The sequence below is a fragment of the Mustelus asterias genome, chromosome 2 (assembly GCF_964213995.1).
Source record: "Mustelus asterias chromosome 2, sMusAst1.hap1.1, whole genome shotgun sequence".
NCBI lineage: Eukaryota > Metazoa > Chordata > Chondrichthyes > Carcharhiniformes > Triakidae > Mustelus > Mustelus asterias.
This window is the reverse complement of record NC_135802.1, coordinates 3,820,716-3,837,751: the sequence shown is the minus strand read 5'-3', so window position 1 is coordinate 3,837,751 and position 17,036 is coordinate 3,820,716. Positions and strand designations below refer to the sequence as shown.

The window sequence follows — 17,036 nt, the reverse complement described above, 5'->3', positions numbered from 1 at the left end:
TGCAGAATGTAGTGTTACAGTCATAGCTAGGCTTAACGCTCTCTCCACTCACATTGTCTGAACCTTTAAGATTTGATTCGCTGTAAAGACTCGCATTCCAATCATTATTCATGTAAATTGAGTTTGTGTCTTTGTGCCCTGTTTGTAATCAGAATTCCCACCCGCCTGATGAAGGAGCAGCGCTCCGAAAGCTCGTGGCTTTTGCTACCAAATAAACCTGTTGGACATTAACCTGGTGTTGTTAGACTTCTTACTGTCCATAAAACACTGCAGCTGCTGGAACTAAACAGTAAATACTGGGGGAACTGTAATCCCCATTAATCATCCACCGACAGGTTTTGCCTTAAGAGCCTTTAAGGGGCTGGCCCAGAGGGGCTGACACGTGACCTCCCTCAGTGATGTCACTGACGCCGTTACCATGGAGATTCTCCACGGATACTGCAGGCCTGTGACGTAACGGCGAGATTGTAATCGTTAAAACAAAATAATAATCACTGTTTACCGACAATTGTGGACCGAGATTCGATAGGAGCAGCCGAGAGAATCAATAAAATACAAATCATCCCGGATAAAGATTAAATTTATATTGAGGGGCGGGGCTGGAATGTGTTGCTCGGCGACAGCGAGGTGATGGGCTAGAGGTCGGGGGTCAACAACGAACAAAACGGATTAACGAGAGTTTTTAAATGAAAATATAGAAAACTATAAACACACTTGGCAGGAAGCGGAGAGAAGGAGAATGTTTAAAATAATATTGAGATTTAAATTAGAGAGTTTGGCGGCGGGGGGAGGCCGGGCTCCAAGATGGCGGCGGTTGCTAGGGAACGGGAGTAGGTGCAGCCTGAGGCCTAGGCGGCGCGGGGTGTGTGTTGTGGGGCTGATCGCGGACAGCCTTGGCCCGGGGGCAGCTCCGCTTCAGGCTCCGCTCTCTCCGGATGGGTGCTCCGTGCCGGCAAGCTGCCGCTTTCCTCGCCAGGGGGCCGATGATGAGCCGGGATGCCGAGCGGAGCGCGGTGAGTACCAGAGGCCGGGGATGGGGGCCCTGGGCTGCGGAGCGCTCCCCTCACCCTGTCCCGGGGCCGCTCCCCGCGGGCTCTCAGTCCCGGAGCGGGCAGGGAGAGGGCCCCTGCGGGTCGCGGGGGTTATTTATTTGTGTCACAAGTAGGCTGACATTAACACTGCAATGAAGTTACTGTGAAAATGCCCCAGTCGCCATGGTAACACAGTGGTTAGCGCTGCCGCCCCACAGCAAGGAGTCCCACAACACCAGGTTAAAGTCCAACAGGTTCATTTGGTAGCAAACGCCACGAGCTTTCGGAGCGCTGCTCCTTCGTCAGGTGAGCCCCACAGCGCCAGGGACCTGGGTTCGATTCCCGCCTCGGGTCACTGTCTGTGCGGAGATCTCCCACTCACCTGACAAAGGAGCAGCGCTCCGAAAGCTCGTGGCTTTCGCTACCAAATAAACCTGTTGGACTTTAACCTGGTGTTGTGAGACTTCTTACTGTACAGAGTCTGCACGTTCTCCCCGTGTCTGCGTGGGTTTCCTCCGGGTGCTCCGGTTTCCTCCCACAGTCTGAAAGACGTGCTGGTTAGGGTGCACCGGCCATGCTAAATTCTCCCTCCGTGTACCCCGAACAGGCGCTGGAGTGTGGCGACTAGGGGATTTTCACAGTAACTTCATTGCAGTGTTAATGTAAGCCTACTTGTGACACGAATAAATAAACTAAACTTTTACTCCAGCACCTGTTCGAGTGTACTGGGAGAGTGCAGAATGTAGTGTTACAGTCATAGCTAGGGTGTAGAGAAAGATCAACTTAATGCGAGGTAGGTCCATTCAAAAGTCTGACAGCAGCAGGGAAGAAGCTGTTCTTTGAAACCAAAAGAGAAAATGCTGGAAAATCTCAGCAGGTCTGGCAGCATCTGTAGGGGGAAAAAAAAGCTGACGTTTCGAGTCCAGATGACCCTTTGTTCTTGAGTCGGTTTGTATGTGTCCTCAAACTTTTGTATCTTTTTCCTGATGGAAGAAGGTGGAAGAGAGAATGTCCGGGATGCGTGGTTTGATTATGTTGGTTGCCTTTCCAAGGTATTTTTGGGTAGAAGTGATGTGGAGTTGCCGGCGTTGGACTGGGGTAGGCACAGTAAGTAGCCTCACAACGCCAGGTTAAAGTCCAACAGGTTTATTTGGTTGCGCGAGCTTTCAGAGTGTCCCTCCTTCATCAGGTGAGCAGCGCCCCAAAAGCTCGTGCTACCAAATAAACCTGTTGGACTTTAACCTGGTGTTGTGAGACTACTTACGGGTAGAAATGGTGCAGTTTGAATGGGAAGAGTTGGGATCTGCTTGGGCATGATGGTGATGGAAGCCAAGTGGAGTTGAGCCCACAATCAGATCAGCCATGATGTTGTCGAATGGCAGAGTTTGAGGGGCTGAATTGCCTACTCCCACTCCTGCTTCCTGTGTTTTGTAAAGTGCAGCATCCCTGGGATGAAACCTGTTCACATCATCAGGCTGGTTCTACATGAGAAATATCATCGAATCCCTGCAGTGCAGAAGGAGACCATTCAGCCCATTGAGTCTGCACCAATTCTCTGAAAGAGAATCTTACCCAGGCCCACCCTATCCCTGTAGCCCTGTGTATTTCCCATGGCCAATCCACCTAACCCACACATCTTTGGACTGTGTGAGGAAACCGGAGCACCCGAAGGAAACCCACGGGGAGACTCCATATGGACAGTCACCCATATAGACAGTCACCCAAGCCGGGTCCCTGGAGCTGTGAGGCAGCAGTGCTAACCACTGTGGCACCCTGTTTGAGGGTCTTGGGGTGTCTGAGGGACTTGGGGGGGTGGGGGGGGGGCTGGGTTGAGGGTCTGGGGGATTTGTGAGCCAGGAGTTATTGGGGTTTGAGGTTAGGTTGCTATCACTGTGCTTTTTGTTAGTGATCTAATAATGTTAATAATCCCAACACGAAGTGAATCCTCAGCCTAAGTCTTTGACTGTTCATTCTGGATAACTAAAGGTTAATTGTATGATTATAACTATAGTTTTTTTGGTGACTCAGTGTTAAATTTTGTTTAATATGTTCTGTCAAGTGTCTTGGGAACATTAAAGATAATGTACAAATGTAAGTTGTTAAAGGTGCTATGTAAATGCATTACTGTAATGTTTATGTCAAGGCACAGTGAACTCTGACCTCATTAGTAAATTTAGCATCACTTGAGGATTGTTATGACATGTTGGAGCCTTGAATCATATTTGTACCTTGTTCATGGTGATTATCATATTACAGTAATTGTTTCTGTAATCTTACTGTAAAGGTGTCAATAACCAAACCTGCTGATCTGAATTATTTTCCCTACTTCCTCCTGGCATTTTTTAAAGCTAAATTTATTTCTCATTTTAAAGGAATGTGGTGTGCTGGGAATTATTTGTGTTGGGAGTTCTCTCTGATTTGATTTATTACTGTCACATCATAGAAACCCTACAGTACAGAAAGAGGCCATTTGGCCCATCGAGTCTGCACCGACCACAATCCCACCCAGGCCCTACCACCATATCCCTACATATTTTACCCACTAATCCCTCTAATCTACGCATCCCAGGACACTAAGGGGCAATTTTAGCATAGCCAATCAACCTAACCCGCACATCTTTGGACTGTGGGAGGAAACCGGAGCACCCGGAGGAAACCCACGCAGACACGAGGAGAATGTGCAAACTCCACACAGACAGTGACCCAAGCCGGGAATCGAACCCAGGTCCCTGGAGCTGTGAAGCAGCAGTGCTAACCACTGTGCTACCGTGCTGCCCCCACTGTGCTACCGTGCCGCCCATGTATTAACAGACAGTGAAAAGTAATTTTTCTTGTGCACTATACAGGCAAAGCATACCATTCATAGAGAAGGAAAGGAGAGAGTGCAGAATGTAGTGTTACAGTCATCGCTAGGGTGTAGAGAAAGATCAACTCAGTGCGAGGTAGGTCCATTCAAAAGTCTGACAGCAGCAGGGAAGAAGCTGTTCTTGAGTCGGTTGGTACGTGGCCTCAGACTTTTGTATCTTTTTCCCAATGGAAGAAGGTGGAAGAGAGAATGTCCAGGATGCGTGGGGTCCTTAATTATGCTATCTGCCTTTCCGAGGAATTTCTGGGTCGAATTGGTGCGGTTTGAATGGGAAGAGTTGGGATCTGCTTGGTCTTGATGGTGGTAGAAGCCAAGTGGAGTTGAGCCCACAATCAGATCAGCCATGATCTTGTCGAGTGGAAGAGCTTGAGGGGCTGAATGGCCTACTCCCACTCCTGCCTCCTGTGTTTTGTAAAGGGCAGCATCCCCGGGATGAAACCTGTTCACATCATCAGGCTGGTTCTACATGAGAAATATCATCGAATCCCTACAGTGCAGAAGGAGACCATTCAGTCTGCACCAACTCTCTGAAAGAAAATCTTACCCAGGCCCACCCTATCCCTGTAGCCTTGCGCATTTCCCATGGCCAATCCACCTAACCCGCACATCTTTGGAGTGTGGGAGGAAACCGGAGCACCCGGAGGAAACCCACGCAGACACGGGGAGAACGTGCAAACTCCACACAGACAGTGACCCGAGGCCGGGAGTTGAACCCAGGTCCCTGGCGCTGTGAATTGTTTATAAGGAAACATGTAAGGAAATAAACCTGTTGGACTTTAACGTGGTGTTGTGAGACTTCTTACTGTGAGGCAGCAGTGTTAACCAGTGTACCACTGTTCATTTGGAGGTGGAAACCCCTGTGCTTTTGTATTCTTGTGAAGTTACTCTGGCATTGGTTAGAATGTAATTTAAAAATCTCGGTCAGAGTTCTCCGGCCGCTCACACCGGTGGGATTCTCGGGTCCCGCCGGCAGCGCTCCCCCGCCTGCAGGTTTCCAGCTGATGTGGGGTGAGGCCAGTGGGAATTCCCAGCGCACCTCCAACCTCCTTCCCCCCCCCCCCCCCCCCCCCACGTGTCCCCCACCGGCGGGAAGTGACACAGCTGTGGGAGGTCAGAGAATCCTGCCCCTCTTCTCCAGGAATCTGAACCTGTCAATCTGCAGCATTTTCTCAACACTTCAAAAGTTGTTTTGATTGTGTAAATAAGGAGAAAGTTTTTCTAGAAGCAGGGGAATCAGTAACCAGGCAAACACAGATTGAAGAGAATTGGCATAGAGGCAGAGGGGGAGATGAGAATGTTTATTTACACAGCCATGCTGATCTGGAATGCACTGCCTGGCAGGCTGGGGAAAGCAGATTCAGGAATAACTTTCAAAAAGGAATTGCCTTTCGACGTGGCAAGGAGAAAGTGCAAGCGAGTAGGATCATCTGGATAGCCCTTTCAAAGAGCCAGCACAGGCACAATGGGCTGAATAGCCTCCTGCACCGTAAGCTATTATGATTCTCCCTCTCTGACTTTGGACAGAAAGATAGAGATTTGAAGCAACCCTTTGAATCCAGGAATGAAGACAGGATGTGCTGGAAAACCTCGCAGCTCTGTGTGGAGAGAGAGAGAGGCAGAGTTGATGTGTTCGGTCCAATGTGACTCTTCAATTCCACAGAATCATACGGAGCTCACTGTTAACTCTGTTTCTCTGTCCACAGACACTGCCAGACCCGCTGGGTATATCCAGTGCTTTCTGTTTTTATTTCAGATCTCCAGCATCCGCTGTATTCCATTCATCCTTTGAATTCAGAGCTCGTTATATAACCGTTCATCAATAACATAGATCCAAACAGCAGGCAAGGTTGTCATCAGTTGGATCTGTGCCTGACCAGCCATTAAAACCCAGCCAGCCTGGCTTTGGGAATGTCTTGTTGGCTAATAAACTTGTGCCGGTTATCTTCTTGGACTGGGTGTTGTGTGTGAGTAAAATGAAAGGCACTTGGCTTTGTGTCCCTCTCTCTCTCTCCCTCTCTCTCACTCACTTAGCTGATTGTAATGTCGAACATCAACTCTTTTTCATATTCAGACGACTAAGCCCGATAATGGGTCAGGAGGAGCAGGCTGTGTATTGTAGTGAGCCAGGTATTGAGCCGCATGTTGGCTGGTTCTGAGTGAATGCATTTGAACACTTGGCTGTATTGTGCTGAACAAGTTAAATTGACCCAAGTGGAACCTCCCACGTGATGGACGTTATTCAGCAACTGTAAATCTGCCTCGTGTGCATTTGGAGATTCCATCGCGAGGACACAGGCATCTTAAACCTGTCCTAGGGATTACAGACAGATTTACAGAAACAACTCCTTGGAGAAGCAAAGGATGAGAGGTGACCTGATAGAGGTGTATAAGATGTTGAGAGGTATTGCTAGAGTGGATTCTCGGAGGCTTTTACCCAGGGCTGAAATGGTTGCCACAGAGGTCACAGGTTTAGGGTGCTGGGGAGTAGGTACAGAGATGTGAGGGGTAAGTTTTTCACTCAGAGGGTGGTGGGTGCGTGGAATCTGCTGCCGGTAGTGGTGGTGGAGGCGGATTCGATAGGGTCTTTTAAGAGACTTTTGGATAAGTTCATGGAAGTTAGTAAGATAGGGGGTTATAGGTAAGCCTAGTCGGTAGGGACATGTTCGGCGCAACTTGTGGGCCGAAGGGCCTGTTTGTGCTGTAGCTTCTCTATATTCTCTATATTCTAATGTCAGCAAATGTTAAAGCTGGCTCACCTGTAACCAGGTATTTTAAAGGGGGCTGCATAGCATGGAAAGGGGACTGAGCGATGTGTAAATCTTTGCTGGAATCCTGCACGTGTGTGGTGAATTCCTGGGATGTGGGCATGGCTAGCAAGCCTGGTGTATATTTATCACCAATCGTTCATTGCTCCTGGAAGCGGTGGGATTGTTTAGTGGCTTGGTGAATTTGGGGGGATCGAAATGCAGTTAACATTTTACAACCAAAATGACACTTGAATAAAAGCAAAATGCCTCAGATGCTGGAAATCTGAAATAAAAACAGAAACTGCTGGAAAATCTCAGCAGCTCTCATAGCATCCGTGGAGAGAGAAGTTAACGCGTTGAGTCCAGTATGACTCCTCTTCAGCGAGCATTTGAGTCAGTCACATTGCAGTGACTCTGGAGTCACATGTAGGCCAGACCGGGTAAGGAGGGCAGATTTCCTTCCCTAAGGGACATTAGTGACCCAGATGAGTTTTTTATGTCATATTTTCTGAGACCTGCTTTTCATTCCAGATTTTGTTGGAATTCTCGAGCTTCTGTGGTGGGATTTGAACTCCCTCCCGTTCTCTGCATTATTTAATCCTGTAAAGTGAGCACCACTCTGCGATGCCCACAGTTTAGTTTAAGGGTTGGTTTGCAGCAGCCCTTGTGTTTGTAATGTAATGATAGCCCAGGGTATGTTTAGTGCTCTGAAGGTGTGCAGCCAGGCACCATGGAGTGATTTTTGCCATCGTAAGATCAGGTTCCCGTTAATACTAATGACATTTTCTGGGTTACTGTGTTAGATTTCACCTGAATCCTTGGCTGGGATTAAGTGCCTGGCTGTCGCTGTTGCGTTTGTGCTGATGTTTAACTGAGTCAGGTAAACTGTTGTACTTTCATCAGTCATAAACTACAGGAGCAAAGTGTGCATTTTATTTTTAAAATTAAGAAAGGCAAGGTCCAACGTCCAGCTCGTTGCCTGGAAAGGTGCTATGGAGTTTCTGATATTTGTATCAAGATAAAAATTTAAATGTTGTTGAGTTTCTCACCCCAGAGAGAGACATTGGGAGGAACTTACTGCAACTGGATCACAGATTTGTTTCCCAAATTCTGCTGGATACCAGTTGTTTTCGATATCCAGTGGCTGGTAACCCCAAACCCCTGTCCTCTTAGGATGATGTTGCAGTTACCTTGAGGTACTTAATCCAACTGGCCATTATTTAACACCATCTTTGAAGTGAAATGACAGAGGCAGAGCTGAAACAACCCTTACCGTACAGCCGGGGAGACTCTCTGTGAGCTAGCCATGGCAGGTTCTTTATTTTGGACAGGCAGGGGGTAGGGGGGCACTCTCTACCTTCCTCTCACGGGTTTCCTATCTCTCTCTCTCTCTCTCCTGAATTCATTATCTTCTTGTTTTCCCTTTACCTCTAATGCCTAAAGCACAATTTCACTGCATTGTTACAGCACAGAAGGAGGCCATTCATCCCATCCAAAGATGTGCAGGTTAAGTGGATTGGCCACATTGCCGCTTAGCATGCCAAGATGTGTAAGTTAGGAGGAATTAGTGGGGTAAATGCATGGTGTTAAGGGAATGGGGCAGGAGGGTGGGCCTGGACAAGATGTTCTTTCGGAGAGTTGGTGCAGACTCGACGGGCCAAATGGCCTCCTGCACTGTAGGGATTCAGTGATTCTATGTGTCTGTGCCAGCCTATAAGTGAACAATGCCACCATTTCCCTGTCCTTCTCTCTCTAAACCTGCACAGGGGCGGCATGGTGGCACAGTGGTTAACACTGCTGCCTCAGCACCACGGACCCGGGTTTGATTCTGGCCTCGGGTCACTGTCAGTGCGGAGTCTGCACGTTCTCCCCTGTGTCTGCGTGGGTTTCTTCTGGGTGCTCCGGTTTCCTCCCACTGTCTGAAAGATGTGCGGGTTAGGTGGGTTGACCATGCTAAATTGCTCCTTCGTGTCAAAAGATGTGTAGGTTAGGGGGGATTAGCAGGGTTTACGGGGATAGGGTCTGGGTGGAATGCTCCATTGGAGACTCAGTGCAGACTCAATGGGCCGAATGGCTGTAGGATTCTATGATTTTTGACGGCGAAGCAAATTTCTGTTTGTATTAAGTACCCTGATCACTCTGTTTATCCTTTCCATTAGGACTGGTCCCAGTCCAGTTCAGGTGCAGCTCCTTCCTAACCCAGTACTGGTGCCAGTATCCTCTGGAATGGAACCCCTCTTTCCCCACACCCCTCCTTGCTGCTGGAGTGATTGAAGGAGAGCATTGATGTATTTAAGCGGATGGGGAGTTGGTTAGCTCAGTTGGCTGGACAGCTGGTTATTGACGCAGAGTGATGCCAACAGCGCGGGTTCAATTTCCAGATCAGCTAAGATTATTCATGAAGGCTCCGCCGCCTTGACCTTGCCCCTTGCCTGATCCTCAGGTTAAATCACCACCAGCCTATGGTCACCTGGATTTATGGCGACTTTACTTTTATTTACATAAGGGAGAAAACATAGAGGGTTATAAAGGCAGAGTGGAGGGAGGCTTGTGTAGAATATAAACAGCAATGTAGACCAGTTGGACTGGATTGTTTAATTTATTCTATTCATTCACAGGATGTGGCTAAGGCCAGAAGCATTCATTGCCTTTCCCTAGCCATTCTGTGAAGGGTTTAGTGATGATTGTATGTTAAGGCAAGTTCACATTGCAATTGGAGACCCTTTGTTGGAGGAGTTGCTCATTTGCAATAGGTTAAACGTGTTGACTAAGTATTAATAGAAAGAGTTTCTAACAACATAAAGAAACTTTTCCATTGAGTCATTGAATTCACCTGAATGATGACAAACAGTGCCACACCCTGGTCTAGCTGCTGCAGACTGGTCTTGAGCTGAGGGGTTGTGGTACACGCAATAAGGGGACAAGGCTCACCTTTTGTTCCTGGAGACAAACATGAGGCTCCCCCTGCAGCAGCTTCCATTACCTCTGTCCAGGTAAGAGGCAGCTTTCTGTAAACTCTGCTCCAAAAAGGTGGAAGTGGTTTCTCAATGGAGCGAGCTTCCCCGTGTCTTTCTCACCGTGTGTTTTCAGACCTCTGTTTCCAAGTTACCTGTCAGTATTTGCACGGCTGAAGCTGCCTGCTAACATACAGAGAGAACACCAAACCCAGAGCTGTAGGGTTTCTATGATTTCTTGGAGCAATGAGAAATGGGGTCTTCTCCCAGTGACCTGACCAATCCCTCAACATATCCAGAAAAATCCACTCCTGATCACACTGCTGTTTGTGGGATCTTGCTGTGCACTTAGTTGGCAGCCTAAATTTGATTTGATTTATTATTGCCCCATGTATTAGCATACAGTGAAAAGTATTGTTTCTAGCGCGCTATACGGGGAGAACGTGCAGACTCCGCACAGACGGTGGCCCAAGGCCAGAATTGAACTTGAAATGCTTTTGAAAAGTGTTTAGACAGTTACATGGGTAAGATGGGTTTAGAGGGATATGGGCCAAATGCGGGCAATTGGGACTAGCTTTGGGGTTTAAAAAAGGGAGCGGCATGGACAAGTTGGGCCGAAGGACCTGTTTCCATGCGGTAAACCTCTATGACTCTATGAACGTGGGTCACTGGCGCTGTGAGGCCACACTGCTAACCACTGTGCCACTGAGCCGTCATGTTGGTGGGGTGCAGTTGGACTAACTGGCGATCTCTTTCAAAAGAGCCAGCACAGAATAGTGGGCTGAATGTCCTGTAAGGTGGCAGAATTTAGTTTGGATGCACTATGATTGGCTAAGTGGCCTTTGATTTGATTTAGAGTCATAGAGGTTTACAGCATGGAAACAGGCCCTTCGGCCCAACTTGTCCATGCTGCCCTTTTTTTTTTAAACCCCTAAGCTAATCCCAATTGCCCGCATTTGGCCCATATCCCTCTATACCCATCGCACCCATGTAACTGTCTAAATGCTTTTTAAAAGACAAAATTGTACCCGCCTCTACTACTGCCTCTGGCAGCTTGTTCCAGACACTCGCCACCCTCTGTGTGAAAAAATTGCCCCTCTGAATTTATTATTGTCACATGTATTAGTATACAATAAAAAGTATTATTTCTTGCGCGCTATACAGGCAAAACATACCATTCATAGAGAAGGAAAGGAGAGAGTGCAGAATGTAGTGTTACAGTCATAGCTAGGGTGTAGACAAAGATCAACTTAATGCAAGGTAAGTCCATTCAAAAGTCTGACAGCAGCAGGGAAGAAGCTGTTCTTGAGTCGGTTGGTACGTGACCTCAGACTTTTGTATCTTTTTCCCGAAGGGAGAAGGTGGAAGAGAGAATGTCCGGGGTGCGTGGGGTCCTTAATTATGCTGGCTGCTTTGCCGAGGCAGCGGGAAGTGTAGACAGAGTCAATGGATGGGAGGCTGGTCAAATGACTGCACTTGATCTATCCTGAGGCTGTGGTAATAGATTGAAAAAATGAAAGATCAGCCATTGGCTGACTGCAATTGATGGGATAGCGTTCCTGCATTGCCGCTGGCCCAATGTCGTGGGCAGCGGGTGGAATATCACAGAGTCATAGAGGTTTACAACATGGAAACTGGCCCTTTGGCCCAACTGGTCCATGCCCGAAGCTAGTCCCAATTGCCTGCGTTTGGCCCATATCCCTCTATACCCGTGTAACTGTCTAAATACTTTTTAAAAGACAAAGTTGTACCCGCCTCTACTACTCCCTCCGGCATCTCGTTCCAGACACTCGCCACCTTCTGTGTGGAAAAACAGCCCCTCTGGACCTTTTTGTATCTCTCCCCTCTCGCCTTAAACCAGTCCCTCTAGTTTTAGACTCCCTTAGCTTTGGGAAAATATGCTAATCGTTATTTTATAAACTACTATAAGATCACCCCCTCAGCTTCCTACGCTCCAGAGAAAAAAGTCCCAGTCTATCCAGCCTCTCCTTATCATCAAATCATCAAGTCCCGGTAGCATCCTAGTAAATCTCTTCTGCACTCTTTTTCTAGTTTAATATCCTTTCTATAATAGGGTGACCAGAACTGCACACAGTATTCCAAGTGTGGCCTTACCAATATCTTGTGCAACTTCAAGACGTCCCAACTCCTGTATTCAATGTTCTGACCAATGAAACCAAGCATGCCGAATGCCTTCTTCACCACTCTGTCCACCTGTGACTCCACTTTCAAGGAGCTATGAACATGTACCCCTAGATCTCTTTGTTCTGTAACTCTCCCCAATGCCCGACCATTAACTGAGTAAGTCCTGCCCTGGTTTGATCGACCAAAATGCATCATCTCGCATTTATCTAAATTAAACTCCATCTGCCATTCGTCAGCCCACTGGCCCAATTGATCAAGATCCCGTTGCAATCCGAGATAACCTTCTTCACTGTCCACTATGCCACCAATCTTGGTGTCATCTGCAAACTTACTAACCATGAATGTCATTTTCAGTAAATAGAAATGCAGCATTTAGTGGAGTGAGCTGTGTGAGGAGATCTTCTCTCTGTCTGGAAGGGTGCAATGAGCAGTGAGTGCTGGGCAAAAGCCTGTTGTAGTGGGAATCTTTAGGCTGGTGAGTTAGGATGGAAATACCTGGTGGCAGCATCTTCTTGCTCCGATGTTCAGGTTAGTGGTGCGCAGATGCTGAGACTGAGTAATTGTTGTACAGATGCAGCCGAGTACACCTGGTTTCGGCTGTATAGGTGATTTAGGAATCTGCAAACTGCCACACTCCCAGTTTGAGAATCTGAATTCTGAGCATAAAAATCCACTCAGTCAAATGGCTGTCACATCAACACGAAACCCCGACTGAAAGTCCGCTGAACTTGTATGACCTGGCACTTTTCTCCAGACCCACCGGCACAGAACAAGACCATTCAGTTCCTCAGCCTGTCTGCCATTCAGTGAGATCAGGGCTGATCTACAACCTAACTCCATATACCCACCCCCGCTGCTCCCTGTCCCTAATACCCTTCACTGTCAAAAATCTGTCTCACATTCGCAGCACGGTGGCACAGTGGTTAGCACTGCTGCCTCACATTGCCAGGGACCCAGGTTCAATTCCTGGCTTGGATCACTGTCTGTGTGGAGTCTGCACGTTCTTCCCGTGTCTGCGTGGGTTTCCTCCGGGTGCTCCGGTTTCCTCCCACAGTCCGAAGGACGTGCTGGTTAGGGTGCATTGGCCATGCCAAATTCTCCCTCAGTGTACCCGAACAGGCACCGGAGTGTGGCGACTAGGGGATTTTCACAGTAACTTCATTGCAGTGTTAATATAAACCTACTTGTGACACTAATAAATAAACTTTTAAACTCAAACTCAATTTCAGACCTGACCCAACATCAGCTGCTGTTTGAGAAAGAGGGTTGCAAATGTGTACTGTCATTTTCCCCTCACACCAACATGAAATGTCCCCAAGGTACTGGGTTGGATCTGTCTGCTCGGGCTGGGTAATTAAACCTGGCCTTGCCTAAGTGTTAAAGGTGTGTTGTAAGCCGTGTATTGGCTGTGTCCAGGGAGGCTGCATTCCTTCCATTGTCACTGCGTCAATACCTGGCACTCCCTCCCAAGCCCCATCACCACATGGGCAGCAGACATTCACCTCAGTCCTGCTTGATGTTGGGGGCAGTTGCTCTCGCCGCTGTGCCTGGGCTTTCCAGCTATGGTAAGGTCCGGAGCCAAGTTATTGTGACAGGAGTTGATCTGTAAACCTGAGCAGGTTAATGGTGAGTCGGTGTCATTTGCTGATTCAGCCTATGGGAGTGTGGTAATCAGCCAAGTTTAAATTGTTTGTGTTTTCTTTGTGGGTAGGACATAGCTGGGTGATTTCCCTGCCTGGCGATATTCTAGCTGTACTGCAGCAGTGAGGTGAGGGAACTCTGTCTTCCAGCACCAACGCTGGGTAATTAGCAGACACGGTAACACACCGTGCCCCGCTGTTTCAGGATGTCAGGGCAGTCTCTCAGCCTCGGAGTGAGGCTCTCTCACTTAGTGAACAATGTGTTGCTGTGCCGTGAATGAGGAGCCCCTGAGGGGGGGAGAGAACCCACACAACATCTACATAATCGGAAGGAAAGGAAGATGTTTCAAAGTTATATTAAAAGAAACCTGTGTGTTCTGGAGGCCCCGACTGCTTCAAAGACAGTGAACGAGTATGAAGTGCAGGATCTGGGTTTAGACACAGTGATATTATTCAGTAATACAACCCATTAGTGTATTCCCCAGACGCAGCCAGCAATGCTTGGGGTTCTGGTCCCAGACAGAAAGCATTCTTTCTGGTTGTATCACAGCTTGTTATGGCTCCTGCTCTGCCCAAGACCGCAAGGAACTAAAGTAGTCCAGTCCATCACGCAAACCAGCCTCCTATCCATTGACTTTGTCTACACTTCCCGCTGCCTCGGCAAAGCAGCCAGCAGAATCAGGGACCCCACGCACCCCGGGCATTCTCTCTTCCACCTTCTTCCCTTGGGAAAAAGATACAAAAGTCTGAGGTCACGTACCAACCGACTCAAGAACAGCTTCTTCCCTGCTGCTGTCAGACTTTTGAATTGACTTACTTTGCATTAAGTTGATTTTTCTCTGCACCCTAACTATGACTGTAACACTACATTCTGCATCCTCTCCTTTGGGCCGGCACGGTAGCACAGTGGTTAGCACTGCTGCCTCACAGCGCCAGGGACCCGGGTTCAATTCCCAGCTTGGGTCACTATCTGTGTGGAGTTTGCACGTTCTCCCCGTGTCTGCGTGGGTTTCCTCCGGGTGCTCCAGTTTTCTCCCACAGTCTGAAAGACATGCTGGTTTGGTGCATTGACCCGAACAGTGTGGTGACTAGGGGAATTTCACAGTAACTTCATTGCAGTGTTAATTGCATTGCCTTACATGTGACTAATAAAAAACTTTACTCCTTTCCTTCTCTATGGACAGTATGTTTTGTCTGTATACTGGGCAAGAAACAATACTTTTCACTGTATGCTAATACATGTGATAATAATAAGTGAAATCTAATCAAACACAGTGATCTTACTCAGTAATACAACCCATTAGAGTATTCCCAGAGGCAGCCAGCAATGCTTGGGGCTCCAGCCCCAGACGGAAATGATGTGGAGATACCGGCGTTGGACTGGGGTAAACACAGTAAGTAGTCTCACAACACCAGGTTAAAGTCCAACAGGTTTATTTGGTAGCACGAGCTTTCGGAGCGCTGCTCTGACTTTAATCTGGTGTTGTGAGACTTCTTACTGCCCAGACAGAAAGCCAGATCTTCCATTGTGCTCCCTGCTTATTTTTTTTTATTTCAAAAATATACTTTATTCATAAAAACTCTGAAATAAGCCATTGCAAAACAATATTCCCAATAATGACAGTTTTTTAAAATTCTTTTCCAATTCAATCAAATCAAATCCAATTCAGAGTCTCAACAAGTTGAGACATTTCCGATCCAGGCTGACAAGACAGGGCGAGCGACCAAATCACCCTGTCCTGGGCCTGATCTACATGAGCCAAGTTGATTGGAGGAGCAAAGCAACACCTCCTCCAAGACTTGAGCTCATTTGCATCTTAGCCAAAAGGCCGGGATGCAGCTTTTAAAAATTGCTTCATATGAAACATATGAAGCCTCAATGCAACCCAATGACCTCAACCAAGTGCAGCTTCCAATCCATACTACACTTGATCTTAGCCAAAAGGCCGAGAAGCCATCCCAATAATGACAGTTACTCAGTGCGAGGGTGTTCTACAGTTACTGGGTCCTCGGTCTGCCTCGGTTGAAAGGCTTTAAACGGTGGCCTTTCCCCATTGTGCCTTTGCAGCGGCTGCCCCAAGCTTGAGAGCGTCTCTCAGCATTGTGCTCTCTGCTTATCCTGTAATTGGACTGATTCCCCCTGGAATCCACTGTGCTAACACTTGCTGTGATGCAGGATTTAACACAGACTGTGGAGGGGATTCATCCAGTGTGGAACAATACTGAGGTAGTTTACTAAATCTGTTTGAGATAGGCATGTGTTTTAGAATAATAGAAACCCGTTTGTTTGTTATCTGAAATGTCAAAGTCAGCTTCAATAGCAATCACAAGCGCAAATGAAGCACAGCATGTGTGTGAATGGAGCAGGGCTGAGGCAGATTACACGGCTGTCCTTCGATGAGGATGGCGATGGAATTCCACTCCTCTGGGACCACCCATTCACGAGGGCAGAGTGTAATAAACTGGAAGCTGTTTATGTTGTGTGATACCCTTCTTGGGAATCAGCAACTGATGTGTCAGGGAGCTGGTCTCCAGGTCATCTTGGAGTGAGTCCTTGCAGTGTTAACGTAAACCTTATTTGTGATTAATAAATAAACTTTAATTTACTTTCAAGATGTTTGACTGGTTTTGGATTAGTCTCTAGCTTTAATAAAAAGCACAATGTTTGGTAATATCATGCATGATGTAGTTTGTTTTAAATTAATATTAGAATTGCTGTGTTTACATTCACACGCTGAAACTGTATATCTGCAGCTTTAGAAAGCGAATCTTTCTCACTGTTATTTAAATCCGGGAGATTGGTTTGTTCCTTTGTTTAATCTCAGTGTGGACCTGCTTCCCCGAAAGATAAAAATGTGGAACCCAGATTTCACTAGCTGGGCTGCAAGGGAAGTTTATCACACTGTTCTTTACTTTGTCACCACCAGACTGACTGTTCCAACACTCTCCTGGCCAGTGTCCCATCTTCCAATCACAAATTTAATCGCGGACTTTGTGCTTTTCACAACTTCCAGATGTATTCGAGTATTTCAGAGCCATTGAAGTCATTTTTGATGTCTAGTCACTGCTGTAATGTGGGAAACATGGTAGCCAATCTGCACAGCAAGATCCCGCAAAACAACAATGTGTTAATGACCAGTAATCTCTTTCCTGTGATGCTTATTAAGGAGTAAATATTGACCAAGGTGCCAGCCAGGATTCCCCTGCTATTCATAAAACTAAGAAGTCTCACAACACCAGGTTAAAGTCCAACAGGTTTATTTGGTAGCACGAGCTTTCGGAGCACTGCTCCTTCATCAGGTGAGTGGAGAGTTGTGTTTCACAAACAGGGCATTTATAGACACAGACTCAATTACAAGATAATGGTTGGAATGCGAGTCTTTAAAGGTAATCAAGTCTTTACAGGTACAGACAATGCGAATGGAGAGAGGGTTAAGCACAGGTTAAAGAGATGTGTATTGTCTCCAGCCAGGACAGTTAGTAAGATTTCGCAAGCCCAGGCAAGTCGTGGGGGTTACAGATAGTGTGACAGGAACCCAAGATCCTGGTTGAGGCCGTCCTCGTGTGTGCGGAACTTGGCTATCAGTCTCTGCTCAGCGACTCTGCGCTGTCGTGTGTCCTGAAGGCCGCCTTGGAGAACGCTTACCCAAAGA

The 17,036-nt window shown here is 47.4% G+C and overlaps 1 protein-coding gene and 1 pseudogene across 2 annotated transcripts in view; one reads left to right on the top strand and one right to left on the bottom strand.

Annotated features, from left to right (window-relative positions):
• Positions 1-822: 822 nt before the first annotated feature.
• Positions 823-17,036, top strand: part of ppp1r16a (protein phosphatase 1, regulatory subunit 16A) — a 112,248-nt gene continuing 96,034 nt past the window's right edge. The window contains exon 1 of one of the 2 annotated variants that reach the window (XM_078230307.1): positions 823-1,013. The gene's annotated coding sequence lies outside the window, so the exon portion shown is untranslated. The remainder of the gene's footprint in view (positions 1,014-17,036) is intronic. The other variant, XM_078230317.1, reaches the window with a different exon arrangement.
• On the bottom strand, positions 15,139-15,341 carry LOC144481815 (U2 spliceosomal RNA; annotated as a pseudogene).